Raw genomic sequence first — 12,989 nt, 5'->3', positions numbered from 1 at the left:
CGATCCGCTGGTGGTTGGACTGCTCCAAACCGGCACTGAGGCGAACGTTGATAACCTACGGTCGCGACCACGCTACTTGGCGAAGAAATACACTCCACTTTTACTTCCGGGTCCTGCGCGACTGCGATGCTATGACGCCGTCTCCGGAACGACAAACGGCGGTCCACCGTGCTAAGGCTCAGATCCTCGCTCATATGCGACGCCACCTACAGGGGGTAGTCATCCGCTCGAGGACGCAGGATCGGATTCCGAGCGAACGCCCGTCAATGTTCCACGTCCTTCGTGAACGTAAACGACGCCAACGAGCGCTGATACGCTTCATCAACACGGAGGACGGTCGTCGCCTCACCACACAACAAGACATAAACACAGCTTTCTACAATCATCATTCCCAACTCTATTCCGCTCAGACCCCTGATCCGACAGCACTGGAGGACGTCTCTCAGACGATTTACGGCACCGTAACCCCGGCAATGGAAGCGGCCTTGATGGACGAAATTACAGAAGAAGAAGTGATCGATGCCATTAGAAAAGGAACTGTCAACAAGTCTCCGGGTCCTGATGGCCTCCCCTTGGAATTTTACCGGACTTTTCAATATTTATTAGCCTCCCAATGGACGGACATCTGTCACGAACTACTATCCCCGGACGTGCCGCTCCCTGCGGCCCTTGTGGAAGGGATGATTATTCCTATTCACAAACCGTCCGGTGGCTCACGACTGCAGGACTACTGCCCGTTGACGCTATTGAACTGCGACTTTAAGATCTTTTCTCGACTGCTGGCGGCGCGGATACGCCAGACCTTACGAAATGTTATCTCACCCGATCAAACGTCATTAGGAGGCGACAGTAATATTCAAACAGCACTCAGTGAATATCGTGACTTGATCTCACTGGCGAGGGCATGTCGTCTGAACAGTACACTGGCGGCAATCGATCTTAGTGAAGCTTTCGACCGAGTGGACCACGACAATTTGGAAGCGGTCCTCCAACATATGCGTTACCCACAGCCATTCGTCACTGTCGTCATGCGACTACTCCGTGGCGCGACGTCCAAGGTGATCGTCAACGGCCGACCTTTGCAGCCCCTCACCATTTCTCGATCGATACGCCAAGGCTGCCCTCTGTCCACTTTGCTTTACGCTGTGGCCATGGAACCACTCCTCTGCGGCCTGTGCCAACGACTAACGGGTATGACGTTACGAGGCCACACTTTCCGATGTAAAGCGTACGCTGACGACCTGGTGATTGTCATCCGCAACGGTGACGACACCGCTAGCGCACTGAATTGGATAGCGAAATATGGCATGGCCACTGGTAGTCTTATCAACGTCGCAAATTCGGTGGCGATGAACATCAGGGTCGGATTGTCTGAGAACAGTGTTACCCCCTTACAGCTCAGAGATAGTTTGAAATGTCTCGGCATTGATTTTACAGACGATATACGACGGACCGCTGCTCACAACTTTCGACGGCTTTTACGAAATTTTTGGACTGGAATTGCCAACAACCGCCAACGAGCCCTGGACGTCGTCCAAAGGACCCAGTATGTTAACACACATTTAGCGTCACGCATTCCGCACGTCGCCCAGATATTACCTATATCGGTGATGTTAGCTCGCCGTATACTTGCGGCTTTTGGGTCCTTCGTGAGTTCACGAATGCTTTTCAAGATCAAATATGCGACTCTCACGCTTCCCCCGGGTCGGGGAGGGCTTGGTTTTTATCACGTTCATGACAGAGCGGTCGCCCTATTTGTGAACACGTTAGTCAAACTATGGCACCGCCGTCCGGACAGTCTGACCAGTTTGTCAATAGGTGAACTAGCACCGCCCAACCTGTTGCCACCTGTGCCGATACACCACGTCCCCTCGTCGCTCTTCTACATCGGTGTCTTTTACCTCGAACTCAGTTACGTTCGACTTGCCTTACCAGTGACTCAACTGGCGACGGCAAAGACGGTTTATAGGGTTCTGAAACGTGGACGACCCGATAACGTCGTGGAGAGGAAGCACCCGAACGTCAACTGGCGAGTAGTTTGGAGGACAATTCACCACGTAACTAAAACTAATGCAGTTACGTGGCTTCGTGGACATGCAGTGCATTATTTGTTTCAAGACGGCACTAAGGACTTTTGGAACTATTTGCAGGAACGACATTGCAAGATCCTCCGTAACCCAAAGTATCGACAATATTTTTCCAATTTTTTGTAGAGTGCGTTCCACGAACCTCCATGTAGCTGGAACATTACGGGTAAGAGAAGCTAAAATTACAAGACTACACGGTACAACGTGGGATCTACTTTCATCATTACGAGAAGTCATACCTGGATGATACAGCAGATGGAGAGTTTCGTTGTGAACCCTCACACTCTGTAGCAGTATTTGCCCCATTTCCTCTTGTTGTCCCCAGTGAGAAAAGGTCTTCGCAGTTTTTGTTTCCCATCCGGTGCAAGATGTAGCACTGGTTAATGGTGGTATGGATTCCACCCTTCAGTTTTGTTTCATGGTTTCCTTCGCCCCGCTCTTTGCTCTCTTTCTTTATGCCTTTTTCTATAACTATTAGCATGGTTTTAGTTATGTACGTCCCCAACTCGACGCAACGAGTGCACTTACTAGTTTTCAGTTCCTTACTGTTAAAAAAAAACTATTTAAAGAAAATTAAAAATAAATAAATCAATAAATAAAAAATAAAAAAAGCGGTTAACGCGCTCGTTTGCTTAAAGCTGGAAAATCCGCGTTCGGGTCCCTTTCTGGAATACATTTTCACTGTCATCTTTCACTTATACAGTTGCTGGTTGTTCGTAATCGCCCCAGTGATTGCTCCTTCAGATATGCATGCGTGTTACAAGGGACATTGCTGCGTTCTTCACAACACAATCACTGCGATATCGTCCTTGGAATAGTTTTCTCGTGATACACGTGAGGAAACACAATGGTTGGGGTCGTCTCATGGACTGAACTGTCCATGTGATGAACGTTCGCAGCCCCCAGCTGCAGAGGACACCATCTGATAAATTGTCGGCTGGCCTGAGGCAGCAACAAACGCTTGCGGACGACACTGGGTGTTAATCCGATGACAATATCGAAAAAGGAGAATTTATTCGTACCCAACGCTTCAACGCTTGCAGACCACCTGAGTGTTAATCCGACGCCCATGAAGGGATAACAGAGAATATAATCTTTTGATACTTTCGCGCGTGATCTGGGTCACCGAAGGTGTAATGGTATTTGTTTGCTGCCAAATGAATGTAAATAAATAGTATTCTGGCCACCTGGACAAATTATTCGAGGAATAGGAGGTACGCGATAAAAAACATCGTCGCTCTAGTATAGTTTTGCAGTTTTATGGCGAGGAGGTAGATGTTTCAATACATGTCATTCGGTGTTGTGGGAGAGGGGGGCAGCGATACTCGAATCCTATAAATTCTCTAATTACGAAGCAAAAACGCACTATGAATAATGAACGATTCAAGAAGAATGTTAACTGCCATGGTGTAAAAGTTTGTCTGCTTTACCATAGATCGTCCCTAGTTCGAAGACCTAAAAGTGCCGCAGGGAAGTATGTTTGTGGAACAAAAAGAAATCATTTTTTGTTTTCAACGTTAAGAAGTCCATCTTGTAAGAATAAGTATCTTAGCCTGCAAAAGACGGAGCAGAATAACAATGAAAACATGTACAATACGGCCAACCGGTTGCAACAAGATTTAACTTGACCTCGCTTCGACGCGACTTTGGCCAGTCAATTCTTGTTACAGCTGGTTGGCTGTATTATACACTGAACCTTCCGGCGGTTACAACGGTTATTATCATACCACCATTTCACATTTTCAATGGTATATCTTGTGGACAGATTAGCTTGTGTTCTTGCAATGTTAATCACTCACCTAAAATAATGTATTCCTGAGGTTTCATTACTCTGCATTAATTATCTTTTGATGTTGCGATTTTTTTCTGGCAGTGTATAATATTTACGAAAGTACCTATGTTACGTTTTCGAGCCAGTCCTGACGAACACAGTTGGATACAATTTCGTATACAGGGTGAGTCACTAACTATTGCCACCAGGAATAACTCCGAAAGTATGATAGGAGATGAAAAGTTTGTGGGGCGAAAGTTACATGGAACAACGAGAGCCATAATATGAAGTTGGTTTTTTGTTTCTAGGTGTGGTCGCTTCAGAGGTATGAAGGTCAACTTAATTTTTTTTTAATGGGATGCTATAGTTTGGTACTCACTTTCTGATAGCTGCTATCGAGACGAATCCAATGATGTGTAACAGTAAGGTCTTTGAAAGTCAACGAAGGTCACAAAGGTGGCACGAACGTCCACTTACAGAAGATGTTCGAAGTGATGACAATTGGTATCAACGGTGTGCTGCAATCCTTTTATCATGATCAAATGATTTTTATTCCCGTCTTTGATCACAATATCAATTCTTTTGAAGACGACCGGTTTTAGTCAGTAATGACCATCCTCAGATCTTTTCTACATCATGTGTATCATGGATTGAGTGGTATTCTTTATCATATCGGGACTTATCGAAGCACATGCTCTGACAGTTCTCTCTCGTATATCTTCAGGTGTGGTTGGAAAGTCTTTACAAACAATGTCTTTTACGAATCCCCACAAGAAAATATCGAGAGGCGTCAAGTCTGGCGAACGAGCCGGCCACGACACATCTCCGCATCCAATCCACCGATTTGAGAATTGTCTCTGAAACTGATTTCTAGCCATCAGCGAAAAATGTGCCGGACACCCCTAGTGTTGGTAACACATTCTGTTCCTTGTTCCTAAAAGTATTTATTGCAGTAAGAGACCAAATGTTTACTGCAGAAATGTGGTGTACTTCTTGTCATTAAGATTTCATTCGATGAAACAGGGGCCTATAATTGACTTCTCCCGAATTCCACACCATACATTCAGCGATCACGGATTTTGGTGTGCAACTTAGCGCAGCCAGCATGGATTTTCAGTTGCCCAATAACGCATTTTATGCAAATTAACATTTCCATGTTTTATGAATGTAGCCTCATCGGTATATAAAATCAAATTAGTAAATGTGTCGTCCTTCTGAATCTGATTTTGGGCCTATCGGCAGAATTCAGTGCGATGCATACAATCCGTACCGGTTAATTCTCGGTGCGACTGATATGGCAAGGATTATATTTATGGCGATACGTAACGCGAACCGCGCTACTCTGGCTCATGACAGTTTCCCTTGTGATTTGTTGCGAACTAACACACGGATCTCGAACGACAGTGGCAAGAGTACCAATTTCCATTTCCTCGTTAGTAACTTTCCCTTGCCGGATATGCTTCCGATGCGTTAAATCTCCAGTTATTCTCAATTTATCATACTCATACTTAAAGTACGACGTGTGGTGTGAGTACGTTGAAGATATCTTTCAGCGTATAAGTCTCTAGGTCTCACTGAATTTCGTTGGCATTCTCCGTAAATCAGAAGTATATCGACTTGTTCGTCTAAGGAGTAAATCATTCACATTCGCTTGATTTGACGATACTAGTCATACCGTTCCTGTTAGTTTTGTGTTCCGAAACCATCGAATGCTGCTTACATACCAATGAAACATTATATGGATTCGCTGTCATCGGTGAATATTTACTATTTGCACGATATATGAGAGAGAATTGTCAGAGCATGTGCTTCGATAAGTGCCAAAGTGATGAAGAATACCTCTCAATCCATGATAAGATTTCAGCACTGCACTGATACCAATGGTCGTCCATTCGAACACCTTATGTAAATAGACGTTCGTGCCACCTTTGTGACCTTCGTTGACCTTCAAAGACCTTACTGTTTCACATCACTGGATTCGTCTCGATAGCCGCTATCAGAAAATAAGTACCAAACTATAGCATCCCATTAAAAAAAAATGTTGTCCTTGATATTTCTGGCGCGACCGCACATAGCAACAGAAAACCAACGTCATATTATGGCCCCCGTTGTCCCATGCAACATTAGTCCCACAAACTTTACAGCTCCAATCATACTTTCTTAGTTATTCTTGGCGGCAATAGTTAGTGACTCACCCCGTGGAAGAACCTAGGCTACTTCAGAAAGTGAAATAAAAAGAAAAGTCGATACTTGAAGGTATCATGTAGGGGATGGAAGACCCTTTTTTTCGTTAGTGAACATAAACCATGTTACATTTTTAATGCTTTGTTACATGTCGTACACACTACTTAATGTAGAGCTACTTAAGTAGCATGATGCACAGATGTGCGCATCTTTCCATGTCCATCCGCATGCACCGCTCGACATCAATGCTGTACGTGTACTTTCTTCTTGCGTTGTGGCAAATGGGGGGGGGGGGGGGGAGAGGTGGAGGGCGTATCTATGTATCGTGCTACGCTTCCCCTGTGGTGTCATCGTACATCTACATCTACATCTACATGACTACTCTGCAATTCACATTTAAGTGCTTGGCAGAGGGTTCATCGAACCACAATCATACTATCTCTCTACCATACCACTCCCGAACAGCGCGCGGGAAAAACGAACACCTAAACCTTTCTGTTCGAGCTCTGATTTCTCTTATTTTATTTTGATGATCATTCCTACCTATGTAGGTTGGGCTCAACAAAATATTTTCGCATTCGGAAGAGAAAGTTGGTGACTGAAATTTCGTAAATAGATCTCGCCGCGACGAAAAACGTCTTTATTTTAATGACTTCCATCCCAACTCACGTATCATATCTGCCACACTCTCTCCCCTATTACGTGATAATACAAAACGAGCTGCCCTTTTTTGCACCCTTTCTATGTCCTCCCTCAATCCCACCTGGTAAGTATCCCACACCGCGCAGCAATATTCTAACAGAGGATGAACGAGTGTAGTGTAATCTGTCTCTTTAGTGGACTTGTTGCATCTTCTAAGTGCCCTGCCAATGAAACGCAACCTTTGGCTCGCCTTCCCCTCAATATTATCTATGTGGTCTTTCCAACTGAAGTTGTTCGTGATTTTAACACCCAGGTACTTAGTTGAATTGACAGCCTTGAGAATTGTACTATTTATCGAGTAATCGAATTCCAACGAATTTATTTTGGAACTCATGTGGATCACCTCATACTTTTGGTTATTTAGCGTCAACTGCCACCTGTCACACCATATAGAAATCTTTTCTAAATCGCTTTGCAACTGATACTGGTCTTCGGATGACCTTACCAGACGGTAAATTACAGCATCATCTGCGAACAACCTAAGAGAACTGCTCACATTGTCACCCAGGTCATTTATGTAGATCAGTAACAGCAGAGGTCCCAGGACGCTTCCCTGGGGAACAACTGATATCAGTTCAGTATTACTCGATGATTTGCCGTATATTACTACGAACTGCGACCTTCCTGACAGGAAATCACGAATCCAGTCGCACAACTGAGACGATACCCCATAGGCCCGCAGCTTGATTAGAAGTCGCTTGTGAGGAACGGTGTCAAAAGCTTTCCGGAAATTCAGAAATACGGAATCAACCTGAGATCCCCTGTAGATAGCGGCCATTACCTCGTGATTCATAATGTTTGAATACAGTATATGCTCCAAACCCCTACTACAAACCGACGTCAATGATATAGATCTGTAGTTCGATGGATTACTCCTACTACCCTTCTTAAACACTGGTGCGACCTGCGCAATTTTCCAAAAAAATGGTTCAAATGGCTCTGAGCACTACGCGACTTAACTTCTGAGGTCATCAGTCGCCTAGAACGTAGAACTAATTAAACCTAACTAACGTAAGGACATCACACACATCCATGCCCGAAGCAGAATTCGAACCTGCGACCGTAGCGGTCGCTCGGTTCCAGACTGTAGCGCCTAGAACCACACGGCCACTACGGCCGGCGTAATTTTCCAACCTGTAGGTACAGATCTATTGGTGAGCGAGCGGTTGTATATGATTGCTAAGTTGGGAGCTATTGTATCAGCGTAATCTGAAAGGAACCTAATCGTTATACAATCTGGACCTGAAGACTTGCCCGTATCAAGCGATTTGAGTTGCTTCGCAACCCCTAAGGTATCTACTTCTAAGAAACTCGTGCTAGCAGCTGTTCGTGTTTCAAATTCTGGAATATTCCATTCGTCTTCCCTGGTGAAGGAATTTCGGAAAACTGCGTTCAATAACTACGCTTTAGCGGCACATTCGTCGGTAACAGTACCATCGGCAGCGCGCAGCGAAGGTATTGACTGCGTCTTGCCGCTTGTGTACTTTACATACGACCAGAATTTCTTCAGATTTTCTACCAAATTTCGAGACAATGTTTTGTTGTGGAACCTATTAAAGGCATCTCGCATTGAAGTCCGTGCCAAATTTCACGCGTCTGAAAATTTTAGCCAATCTTCGGGATTTCGCGTTCTTCTGAACTTCGCATGCTTTTTCCGTTGCCTCTGCAACAGCGTTCCTACCTGTTTTGTGTACCATGGGGGATCAGTTCCAACTCTTATCAGTTTATGAGGTATGAATCTCTCAATTGCTGTTGCTACTATATCTTTGAATTTGAGCCACAGCTCGTCTACGTTTGCATGGTTAGTTAGGAAGGAATGGAGATTGCCTCTTAGGAAGGCTTCTGGTGACACTTTATCCGCTTTTTAAATAAAATTATTTTGCGTTTGTTTCTGGTGGATTTGGGAGAAACGGTATTGAGCCTAGCTACAACGATCTTGTTATTACTAATCCCTGTATCAGTCATGATGCTCTCTATTGCCTCTGGATTGTTTGTGGCTAAGAGGTCAATTGTGTTTTCGCAACCATTTACAATTCGCGTGGGTTCGTGGACTAACTACTCGAAATAATTTTCGGAGAAAGCATTTAGGACAATCTCGGAAGATGTTATCTGCCTACCACCGGTTTTGAACAAGTATTTTTGCCAACATATCGAGGGAAGGTTGAAGTCCCCACCAAGTATAACCGTATGAGTGGGGTATTTATTTGTTACGAGACTCAAATTTTCTCTGAACTGTTCAGCAACTATATCATCGGAGTCTGGGGGTCGGTAGAAGGAGCCAATTATTAACTTAGTTCGGCTGGTAAGTATAACCTCCACCCATACCAATTCGCACTGAGTATCTACTTCGACTTCACTACAAGATAAACCACTACTGACAGACACAAACACTCCACCACCAAATCTGCCTAATCTATCTTTCCTGAACACCGTCTGAGACTTCGTAAAAATTTCTGCAGAACTTATTTCAGGCTTTAGCCAGCTTTCTGTACCTGTAACGATTTGAGTATCTGTGCTTTCTATTAGGGCTTATAGCTCAGGGACTTTCCCAGCACAACTACAACAATTTACAACTACAATTCCGACTGTTCCTTGATCCAAGCACATCCTGTATTTGCCATGCACCCTTTGAGATTGCAGCCCACCCCATACTTTCCCGAGGCCTTCTAACCTAAAAAACCGCCCAGTCCACGCCACACAGCCTCCGCTACCCGTGTAGCCGCCAGCTGAGTGTAGTGAACTCCTGACCTATTCAGCGGAACCCAAAACCCCACCATCCTATGGCGCAAGTCAAGGAATCTGCAGCCAACACGGTCGCGAAACCGCCTGAGCCTCTGATTCAGACCCTCCACCCGGCTCTGCACCAAAGGTCCGCGGTCGGTTCTGTCAACGATGCTGCAGATGATGAGCTCTGCATTCATCTCGTAAGCCAGACCGGCAGCCTTCACCAAATCAGATAGCCGCTGGAATCCAGAGAGAATTTCCTCAGATCCAAAGCGACGCACGTCATTAGTGCCGACATGTGCCACCACGTACAGCTGGCTGCACCCTGTGCTCTTCATGGCATCCGGAAGGACCCTTTCCACATCAGGAATGACTCCACCCGGAATGCACACGGAGTGCACATTGGATTTCTTCCCTTCCTTAGCCGCCATATCCCTAAGGGGCCCCATTACGCGCCTAACATTGGAGCTCCCAACTACCAATAAGCCCACCCTCTGCGATTGCCCGGACCTTGAAAGGCTGAGAATGATCCTGTGAAACAGGGCAGCCAGTTGCATCTGGCTCAGCCAGTGCCTGAAACCTGTTTGTCAGACGCACAGGGGAGTCTCTCTGATCAGCCTCCGGGGACGTCTTTCGCTGCTTGCCACGCCTTGGAACGACCTCCGAATCAACCACAGGCGAGAGCTCAGCCCCACTGCGGGCAGCAACCGGGGCAACCAAAGCCGCAGACCGATCTGGGGACAGACGAGACGAGGTTGACATCCCCGTGATATCCAAGTCCGGCTCCCCACAGTGGTTCCCATTGGCAACAGCCTCAAGCTGCGCGACCGAAGTCAGCTCCGCTTGCAGCTGTGAGCGAAGGGATGCCAACTCAGCCCTCATCCGGACACAGCAATCACAGTCCCTGTCCATTCTGTACGACACCAATCGCGCGATAGCCGTCAAAAGCCGCAAGCGCGAACGTCTGTATCTGCTGACTTGGAAGGGTGGCGCTCTTGAGCCACTTGGTCAGTGCAGATTGTCTCTTCAGTCTGGCAGTTCAACTTCACGGGACAGCGCTGCCAACGTCATAGTTAGTTAGGTCTCTGAGAACCATCGCCGGTGGAAATACGGTTTGCTGTTCAGTTGACAAAAGCCTTTATTCTGAGGTTGAAAAAGCCTTGATACGTTGTACACGTCTGCTTTTTAAAATATAAGTAAACATGATTGACCATTCAATCATAGCAGTGTCTACTCATATTTTGTAGTGCGGCCAGCCACCCTAGTCTAGTTCTTGCTTCCTACTCTACGAATTAAAGTTGTGACCACCCGAGACACAAGATCCCCCAATAGGCAGGTACGTGACAACTGCTAACTATATATATATATATATATATATATATATATATATATATCTGGTCAGAAAGAACAGATATCATCTTCATATATATATATATATATATATATATATATATATATATATATATATATATATATATATTTAAGGCTCACCGGCCATTTGACCATCTTCTGTGCGAATGCACAAACAGTGCCCGAACTCTTACAGGAATCGGTAAAGCCGCGAGTAATGAATATAATCGGCAGGGGCACTACGAATATAGTGTGGGACAGTAAGTTGGGAATGTGGGTATCACGGGAGGCTTGCAAGAGGTAAGTCTCTGCAGTCGAATTATCGTACGTGTCTTCTGTTGCTCAGATGGATAGAGCGTCTGCCATGTAAGCAGGAGATCCTCGTTTCGAATCTCGGTCGGGGCACACACTTTCAACTGTTGCCGTTGACGTATATCAACGCCTGTATGCAGCTATGGGTATTCATTTCATTGTATTGATATAATTGTAACTGTTAACATCATTGCATGTACAGGTGCTTACTTACCTGTCATCACACATTTTAACAAAGCTACTGATATGCTAGCGTAGCTGAAGGTAACAGCTAATATCGTAGTAAATAAAGGGTGACGGTAGTTTCACCAATAAACCCTCGACACCTTGATTGAACAATAAACAAACCAGCAGCAGAGCAATGTCATCAGATGGAATGTGTCATGAGAATTCATCTCGAAATGAATAATAAGTACTATTTTGAGTCCGATCTGTTCGCAGTCCTCAGTTGAAAGCTATGTTCGTGTAGTTCGAATGGAGAGCGGGCGGGCGAGCGAGCGAGGGAGAGAGAGAGACAGAGAGAGAGAGAGAGAGAGAGAGAGAGAGAGAGCGAGGAAAAGAAAAAAGCAAGCTTGACACAGGAGAAAATTCCGCAGGAGACCATTATAACTTCTCTTTCCACTGTGACAATACGCAACACCAAAAAGAGTACGCTTCCACTGTCTGAAGGATGAAGCCAGGAGTACAAGGTGATTGGAACAAACATGATGACCGTGGTCTAACGGATCTATAGTGTGAGATAAAGACTTTAAACCTAATTAACGTCCCAATTACAAATACCAGCCCATCGTTTCATAGCAGTTGTGGAGCAAGTCTTAGCTCCTGCAACAGAAAACTCTATTCTTGGTGGGAAAAAAGGGAGAAAGTGAAACAGTGTGCTGGTGATCCAATTCACTTGAAGAGATCTTTTATATGATTCAGTCCTCACCGGCATTTTGGGAAGGAGGGCATCACTGGAACAACAAGTGATCTTACCGGTATGTCAGTAGATGGCAACGGCGCCGTTAAAACGTTGGTCCTACAGCATAATTTCCAGTCACCTTGCAGTGAATTTATTCATCTGCTGCAGCTCATATCCCTTTTCGCTTACCGAGCGAGGTGGCGCAGTGGTTAAACACTGAACTCACATTCGGGAGGACGACGGTTCAATCCCGCGTCCGGCCATCCTGATTTAGGTTTTCCGTGATTTCCCTAAATCGCTCCAGGCAATTGCAGGGATGGTTCCTTTCAAAGGGCACGGCCGACTTCCTTCCCCGTCCTTCCATAATCCGATGAGACCAATGACCTCACTGTCTGGTCTCCTTCCCCAAAACAACCCCCCCCCCCCTTTTCGTTACGGGGCGAACAGTGTACCTTGATTGGTAATGCTGTACTGAAAAAAGTAGCACTACCTGTTTCTAGAGGGTGAAACAAATGTCTTCTGGTATCAAGTTAACTGAGTTACTCAATGACAGACTACTTCTGAGTGAAAACTTCGATATATTGTTACTATTTTTATACAAAACACGGCTAGAAAGCATTGTATGCGGCAGAATGCTCGCTCAAACACTTCACAGATCGATCCCTTTGAACATTCAGGTCTCGCTCGCGACTTGTACAGTATGCCACGCGGATTTTAGTTAACTCGGAACTCATATTTTACACATAAAAATTAGAATTTTGCGAGTTCCCTTTTCTCATCCGTTCACGTTTACTTTGCGACACTCCACGGTCAAGATGACTTATTATTCCATAGTAATTATTACATCGTTTTCCGCCTCCTACTACACACATCCAAATACGATGAAGGCGGAACTCGGAACTTAACTTGGACATTACAATGCAATTCTTTTTCCCACATAATACTCTCGAGCATACTG

Source organism: Schistocerca americana, chromosome 2 (genome assembly GCF_021461395.2).
Source record: "Schistocerca americana isolate TAMUIC-IGC-003095 chromosome 2, iqSchAmer2.1, whole genome shotgun sequence".
Lineage (NCBI taxonomy): Eukaryota > Metazoa > Arthropoda > Insecta > Orthoptera > Acrididae > Schistocerca > Schistocerca americana.
This window is presented reverse-complemented; position numbering follows the sequence as displayed.